We start from the raw sequence: 9,146 nt of genomic DNA on the forward strand, positions 1-9,146 counted from the left end.
ACACCAGCTTCCTTCTCGTTAGCTAACTCCCACATTTCTGATGATTTTGCGGGGGGAAAAGAAGGATGCATTCGTTTTCATTGCAAGCCTACCTCTTTTGGACTTTGGAAATATGGGTAGAAAAAGAGTTAATGCGGAGAAAGAAGAGACCAGACAGGAGAAAAAGGGAACGGAAAAGACTCCGAGGTTTGGAACAGCACAGAAGGGTGAATAAAAATGGAAGCTGTGGAAACATGTTTCTCACCTGCCCCCTTCTGCTCCTCCCCTGAAACCCCGCCTAGGAGGCCAAAGGCCATATCCGGTGGCCTGCACTGCCACCTGCAGGTAAAGTCCTGAATCACCGCCGGTATTTCATGCTGAGCTTTGGAGAAAGCAAGATGTCACCAGAATACCCCTGGGCTACCATCAGGCTGCCCAAAAGCTGGGCCAGCAGGTAACTATTCTGTTCCTTACATTTCAGATTGGCTGACTTTTAAAGGATCATTCTTCATGAATATTAAAAGGTACTTTTTTCTTCTCTGTTTTTACATCTCTGAAGTCCAAGCATGTCGTGGAATTAATCGTCAGTTTAATCCACAGACTGTTTTCCCCACTGTGATACACAAAGGAGCATCTTACAATTGATATCATCTTATACTTGGAGAAATATGGCAATATTTATTTTGCGTACATCAGACGTACGGCCTGATGGACAAGGCATGACTTTTGGAACGTGAAAGATCTACTGTCACCTTGAATCTCTAATACCGCTTCTTTCTTATATTCTGGATCTCCATTATTTACTAGTTACTTGATTTTTGGCAAGTGAATTATCTGAGTCTCGATTTCTTCATCCTGTGTATCTTCATCCTATGTATCTTCTATGGTTTTGTCAGAGTTAAGTGATACTCTATATAAAGTCCTTCAATGGCTCCCACCTAGCCTATTAAAGCACTCAGTAATTAAGTCTTAAGCAGAAGTCACTATCTTTGCCCACTGTAATTCAAAACCTCCCGTCACCAAACTGTGTTTTCCTTTGTGCCCTTAAAACTAGGCTGCTCGGCTTCTGCTTTATTTTGATCAACCTGGAAGTGCAGAGCCCAGCCTTCTAAGTAAAGCTTTTCCAGTGCTTAAGGCAGTCGAACCTAAATGAAACCGAAAAATGACAAGGAAAACAGATAATGCTATCTATCGCTGCCCGCTGGATTCCATTTGTAGCTCTCCCTAGCAATCACAGGATAAAAGAAAGCCCCGTGTTGAAGGGCAGGGCGTAAGCAGCTGGGTCTTGAAGCCTCAGTTAGCTCTGCAGGGAGGCAGCTCTGAGGAGCACCCCGATGGGCATAGAGCTTATAAAGATGTCTTGGAGCAGGCTTTCATGTTTGCCAAGTGGCTAACCCTTCAGCCCCCTAATATCCCTTCTTTCTTAAATGATATGAAATTGTACAGTCCAAGTTCTTAGCACAAGTCCCAAGGAGAGGGAAGCAGCAAGAAAAGGGGAAGAAATCAAAGCTTTTCATGGTGCCCGCCCTGTGCTCTCTCTTCTTGGTAAAACCATTGCATTTCTGGGGGTTGCGTTGGGAGGACGAGCTGAAGGGGGAGAAATGGAGATTTTTTTTAAAGGTTGATTTGTTTGTTTTAGAGAGACAGAGAGAGAGAGTGCAAGAGAGAACAAGCAGGGAGAGAGGCAGAGGGAGAGAACCTCAAGTAGACTCCCTGCTGAGCTCAGAGCCTGACATGGGGCTTGATTCCAGGGTCATGAGCTGAAACCAAGAGCCAAACACTTAACTGACTGAACCACCCAGGAATCCCTAGATGGGAATCTTGAAATACTCCTCCTGCCTGGGTCCCCCTCCCGCTGTCCCTCTGTCCCTATTCCTAGCCATTGTTCAATTTTATCTTCACAGCTCTCCTACATAGGTTGTAAGCTCAGTTGATACCTTGGGGTCCCTGATGGATTAAGAATCTTGCAGGTATGTGATAAAGTTTGAATGCAGGTTGATGTGACATCCACCTGTGGGTTTTGTTTTGTTTTTTCCTGGAGAGCGCCCTGCCTCACCACATTCCCTACCCCAAGTAGAAACCACACCTGCATCCATACCCACCTTCCCAGTAGGCATTTTTGCAGAGAGAGTGTTTATATTACTCATATATTAAGTCTGTTAACATCTGCTCATTTGTTTATGCCCCAGAACAGCTTATAGAGAGAAAACCATTGGGCCCATTTAAAAATGAGAAACTAGACCCCAAAGAAGGGAAGTCACTGGTCCCAGGTTAGAGACAGACTCTACACAGGGAAGCTCACATCCGAGCCCAGATTTGACAATGACAAGCCACATGTGTTGCCAATAAGGCACAAAATCCTAATTTTTATACTTAAAAAAGATGAAAACGTATATTTTCTAGGAATAGCCTATTTTGGTGACCAAAATGGCCCATGTTTCGAGGCTTCCTTAAGTTCCATAATAAACAAGGATGGTGTGGTGAGTGGGGACAGATGGTGACAAGTATGTATTGAACGTTAGAGTCTCTTTTCACCTACTTTCATGTATGTTAGCGATTTAATTACATCTCTCCAAAAGTTTCCTTCACCTGTATAAAAAGTTATAAAAACTTTAATTAAGCACTCGGTGAGCTTTCGAGGGGACATCTGATAGCTCTCTGTGGTCTTGTGTAACTCCATTGTCCCACCTGCTATGATAATGAAATCGTAGGAACAGCAGGAAATGTATGCAATATACTACCCTGGCCAGGCTGCCATGTCATCAGAAGAGGGAAGGGAGGCAGGTCAGGGCAGTGTGGCTGGAGGTGTTTATGACGGGGGCAAGTCACATGCTCACACTGCCGAAAATGCGGACATGTGCAGAGTGAGATTGCATAGATGACCTCCTACTACCACGTGCTTCAGGGGAGAGGCCCACAGTGCCATGGAGGGGCTGGAAGGAGACTTAGCGGTCAGAGACCTGACATGGAACTCCAGGGCTGCCTCTCACCGGGATCAGGACGTTGGATATGCCGCCTTCTGTGCCTCTTTCCGCTCGTGGGTGAAACCAGGCTCATGGTTCCAACCTTGCAGGTCGGTCCTGAGGGTGAAGTGAGTTAATACTGGAGCAAGCTAGAGCAGATATTCTTCAGCACAATCCCAAGTGTCATCCCTACTACGGAGAAGAAGAAATAGAGGCCCAGAGAGAAGGAGAGGTCCCTGCAGGAGGCCACACAACCTCTGACGATTGGAGCCAAAATTCGAACCTGGATGTGGATGACCTAATGTTCATATGCTTTCCCCGTTCCATTCCTGTTTGACATACCCCAGCAATCATTTGATGTTCTTTCCTCTCCTGGAACATTCTTTTTTTTTTTCTAAGGTTGCATTCATTCATTCATTCAGTCGTTTAAAGAGCATGCATGCCAGCGAGCAGGAGGGGGAGAGGCAGAGGGAGAGAGAGAATCCCAAGCAAACTCCACACTGAGCATGGAGCCTGAGGCTGGGCTCGATCTCACGACCCTGAGATCCTGATATGAGCTGAAATCAAGAGTCGGATGCTTAACCGACTGAGCCACCCAGGTCCCTCTTTCCTGGAACATTCTGACTCACAACGAGGTTTTCTGAGCAGACTTCTCCCTTGGGATGTAGCAAGTGGCCTTTAATGGTCACATCCCCAGGTATAATGTCCATTGCAAGTGAGTATGTTGGCTTTTGAGTTTACATTTTCAGCCTCTCTTGAGAACGGCCAAGTGTGAAAGACATCTCCAGCCTCTGCGTCTCCAGTAAGGCTTATAGTCTCCTATGCTTGAACCAAAACACGGAAGGCTCTTCTGAGGGGACCCACACCCTGTACGTTTCAGGTGTCAGAAATGACAACAGCACTTCGTGCATCCAGTTATCCCACCGGCATTTAACAGACAGAAATGAGTTAGAGACGACGGCAGGAGATGGCTGTTTCTTTTTGTTTGAGAAATATCCTTTTGTTTGCATTACAATAGATGAATCTTCAGGACATGTGGGTGGCTCAGTCGGTTAAGCGTCTGCCTTCAGCTCAGGACATGATCCCAGGGTCCTGGGATCGAGCCCCGCATCGGCCTCCTTGCTCAGCGGGGAGCCTCCTTCTCCCTCTCCCTCTGCCTGCCACTCCCCCTGCTTGTGCTCTATCTCCCTCTTTCTCTCTCTGTCAAATAAATAAATAAAATCCTTTAAAAAAAGAATAGATGAATCTTCTTAAGTCTGAGCTAAAATTAAGGCAAGCTATGCAAATTCTTTGTTGAAGAAGGCAGGGTAATATACATAAATAATGTAAATATATTTAGGTAATGATTTCTGTTGTCCAGCATCATGTCATTTATTGATCCAATGATGGGTACACATGTATTTTATATATGTTTGTATAGTATCATAATGTTTTATATACAGTTAACCATTGAACAACACAGGTTTGAATTGTGAGGGTCCACTTCCATGTGGATCTTTTTCGATAACTATAGGACTGAAAATATACTACATATATATTTTCCCTTCCTTATAAGTTTGAAATAACATTCTCTTTAGCTAATTTCATTGTAAGAATACAGTATATAATATCTGCAATATTATATACTGCATATATACAATATGCTTGAATCGACTGTTTATACTATTGGTAAGTCTTCTGATCAACAGTAGTGTATTTGCAGTTAAGTTTCTGGGGAGTCAAACGTTATTCACGGATTTTCTTTAAAATGTATTTATTTATTTGAAAGAGAGAGAGACGTAGTGTGAGGTGGGGGAGGGGCAGAGGGAGATGGAAAAATCCCAAGCAGACTCTGCGCTGACCGTGGATCCCATTGTGGGGCTCAATCCCAGGACCATGAGCTCATGATCTGAGCCAAACCAAGAGTCCATTGCTCGACCAACTCTACCCTTCCCCCCAAGGCGCCCCTGTACGGGGATTTTTGTGCAGGTGTCAGCACCCCTAAATCCTGTGTTACTCAAGGGCCAACTGTATATGTACACATACGTATAGAAGTCTGTGGACACACATACACACACGCGCCCAGGGCAAAAGGCCACAGTTAGGCACAGCTGAGGCTTTTTACCGGACTTACAGCAGAAAATCAGACCCAAACCAAATTGCTCTGAGCCTTCTTTTTTCACGGACTCTGTAAGATCCTGGAAAGGAGCCTCAGAGATTTCTGTAGTAAAGATGAGCAGAGTGGCAGATCTTTGGAATAAGATGTGCTGAGATCTGGGGCCGCTTGCGCAGCATGGGTGGGGGACCGGAGGGGCTGTGCTCCTGGATATGGAGATGCCTGATGCTCCCAGATACGGAGATGCCCGGTGCTCCCAGATACGGAGATGCCTGATGCTCCCAGATACGGAGATGCCCGATGCTCCCAGATACGGAGATGCCCGGTGCTCCCAGATATGGAGATGCCCGGTGCTCCCAGATATGGAGATGCCCGGTGCTCCCAGATATGGAGATGCCTGGTGCTCCCAGATATGGAGATGCTCAATGCTCCCAGATACGGAGATGCCCGATGCTCCCAGATACGGAGATGCCCGATGCTCCCAGATATGGAGATGCCTGGTGCTCCCTGATAGGGAGATGCCCGATGCTCCCGGATATGGAGATGCCCGGTGCTCCCAGATATGGAGATGCCCGGTGCTCCCAGATATGGAGATGCCTGGTGCTCCCAGATATGGAGATGCTCAATGCTCCCAGATACGGAGATGCTCGATGCTCCCAGATACAGAGATGCCCGGTGCTCCCTGATAGGGAGATGCCTGATGCTCCCGGATATGGAGATGCCCGGTGCTCCCGGATATGGAGATGCCCGGTGCTCCCGGATATGGAGATGCCTGGTGCTCCCAGATATGGAGATGCCTGGTGCTCCCAGATACGGAGATGCTCGATGCTCCCAGATACGGAGATGCCCGATGCTCCCAGATACGGAGATGCCCGATGCTCCCAGATACGGAGATGCCCGATGCTCCCAGATACGGAGATGCCCGATGCTCCCAGATACGGAGATGCCCGGTGCTCCCAGATACGGAGATGCCCGGTGCTCCCTGATATGGAGATGCCCGGTGCTCCCAGATATGGAGATGCTCGATGCTCCCAGATACAGAGATGCCCCGTGCTCTCCGATATGGAGATGCCCGGTGCTCCCAGATATGGAGATGCTCGGTGTTCCCAGATACGGAGATGCTTAGTGCTCCCAGATACGGAGATGCCCGGTGCTCCCAGGTACGGAGATGCCCGGTGCTCCCCGATATGGAGATGCCCGGTGCTACCCAAATGGAGATGCCTGCTCCTCCCAGATATGGAGATGCCTGGAGCTCCCAGATATGGAGATGCTCAATGCTCCCAGACACGGAGATGCTTGGTGCTCCCAGATACGGAGATGCCCGGTGCTCCCCGGTATGGAGATGCCTGGTGCTCTCAGATATGGAGATGCTCGATGCTCCCAGATACGGAGATGCTTGGTGCTCCCAGATATGGAGATGCCCGGTGCTCCCCGATATGGAGATGCCCAGTGCTCCCAGATAAGGAGATGCCCGGTGCTCCCAGATATGGAGATGCTCAATGCTTCCAGATATGGAGATGCCTGGTGCTCACTGATATGGAGATGCTCGATGCTCCCAGATACTGAGATGCTTAGTGCTCCCAGATACGAAGATGCCCGGTGCTCCCCGATATGGAGATGCTCAGTCCTCCCCGATATGGAGATGCCCAGTGCTCCCAGATACGGAGATGTCTGCTGCTCCCAGATATGGAGATGCCTGGTGCTCCCAGATACGGAGATGTTCGATGCTCCCAGATACGGAGATGCTCGGTGCTCCCTGATATGGAGATGCACGGGGCTCCCTGATATGGAGATGCCCGGCCGTGCTGAGTGGGGCAGTGGCTCTGTGCTTCCAAGCCTGGGACTTACAGGAGCAGAGGCATAGCTCACTCCGGGAGCCCCAGCGGGAGGTGGACACCGCTCCCCTTCTACTCTCCTAGCCCCAGGGGGAGACTGCCTCATCCCCTCTTTGACAAATGGGGACTCCAAAAGTGGTACCTGAATCACAGAACGTTGGCATAGAAACATAACAAAGCACTCAAGGAGCACTATGGCCAGAAGAAGGAAGACTAGGGAAAACATAAAGAACGCAAGTAGACAATGAATTTCAGATAAAGACTTTTAAAGATAGATTAAGGACTTAAATGATCTACTCAGCAAATTTACTGGAAAGCTACCAGAACTTCATCTCTAGCCCCTGACATGAACTAAAGCCTCTCACTGGCCTGGGTCGCTTCTGATGCCCCAGGAAGTGCCGAGCCCCGTGTCCATGGGCTCAAAGTTCTCAAAAATTTGCAAAACAAAGTTAATTTATTTAACTTATTTATTTTTAAGATTTCATTTACTTATCTGACAGAGACAGAGAAAGAGTAGCAGGCAGAAGGAGAGGGAGAAGCAGACTCCCCACTTAGCAGAGAGCCGGAGGTGGGCCTCAATCCCAGGACCCTGGGATCATGACCTGAGCGAAGGCAGACGCCCAAAGGACTGAGCCACCCAGGTGCCCCAAAACAAAATTATTTTAAGCAGCAACAGCTAAGACCGCTGTCTCTTCTCCCCTAGAGCAATAGGCTTTCCTTGTGGGCCCAGGACTGAGAGATCCCGGGACATGGGACTTTCAGTGCTAAAATCGGCCAAGTCCCGGGCAAACTGGGATGAGTTGGTTATCCCACTTTCCATTCTTCCCTTCCTACATCTCTGTCATCAGATGGCACTGGAAAAAATACAGAGCCTATGGGATCTGGCAGAGGGGAGATTGACTAAGGGATGCATTTAGTTTTGGCCTGGTGGGGTAGATGCCTGTGGTTGGCGATCATTCTGCGTTAAGTTATGGATAAGTGTTGCAGTGTAGGATCAGCGTCCAGGGTGCTAGCACTGACCCACTCAGCATTCTCTGACCCATCACAGCGCCCCACTCAGCATTGTCTCACCAAGACACAGAACCTCAGCTCACGCCACATTATGACCATGTCCTACTGCGCCCGGCACCTGGAGAACAGGTGTAGTGGGGGAGAACAAGGTTTGGAAAGGACAGGGCCAGAAATCAATGTGTAGAAAGCCTTCCAATGATCAAATATATACAATTGATGATATAAGATGGAATTCTCGTTGCTATTTAGTCAAAATGGAAGTTCTCCCCTCTCAAGAATCAACTCGAGAATGCAGTGTTATACCAATACAAAGGCATCATGGATTTTTTCTTTTTGGGAATTGAGTGAAGTGTTGTTTTTCAGATTTCCTATTTGAAAGGTTTTATAATGAATGTGTTGGTGTCTGAATTCATATGTGTGATACATCCCAATTATCAAGAACAAAACAATTTTTGATCAAGTCTACTAAAGGAAAGGCTAACTTTTCTTGTTATTTTCTCTATGGAAAATATACAATTGCAATTATATAGTGAAGTGATCAAAGAATATGAAGCCAAAAAATGTAGGAAAATAAAAACACTACTACAGACATGTATTAAGCGGTCATTTCATAAAAAATATTATGCCATCTTTCTGGATTAGGGGGATAGTTGAGATATTGTCAATATATTAATTTTTTTTTCTGTTGTGATTTCTTTTCACACTTTGGACAAATACACACTTTTGTATCAAATTTTGTATTTATGTTTGCATTTTTCATAAAAGGTCATTTAATAAATAAAATTACATGAATTTATTCCTCAGCCCCGGATCTTTCTCTGAAAGAAATGTATAAAAATCCTACAAGAACAGATAGGAGTCTATATGCATTTAAAGTGGTGGGGTCCTCAGGCAATGTGGAATCCTATAAAGCATTAAAAAAAAGATAAGCAAATTTCACTCTATAAATAGCATGGTAAAAGATGACTTCAGTAAAGTCAATAGAAAAATATAAATTTTGAAAAATATGTTTGCAACCCAGATAGCACAGAGTATTAATATCTAAACTGTATAAGGAGATCTTAAAACCAATAAGAAGAGAATGCACAAACCATTTGAGAAAAAATAACATAAGATGTGAAGAGGCAGCATTTCTTTGAAGCACATGTATTAGGCCAGAAAGCACATTGTAGCAGTTAATTTAGCTTTAATATTGTACAGACCCAGAAGTCTGATAACAATTAAGTTAGAGAATGGGAGCATAATAAGCAGAAGAACCCATTC

This window comes from Halichoerus grypus, chromosome 8, assembly GCF_964656455.1.
Source record: "Halichoerus grypus chromosome 8, mHalGry1.hap1.1, whole genome shotgun sequence".
Taxonomy (NCBI): domain Eukaryota; kingdom Metazoa; phylum Chordata; class Mammalia; order Carnivora; family Phocidae; genus Halichoerus; species Halichoerus grypus.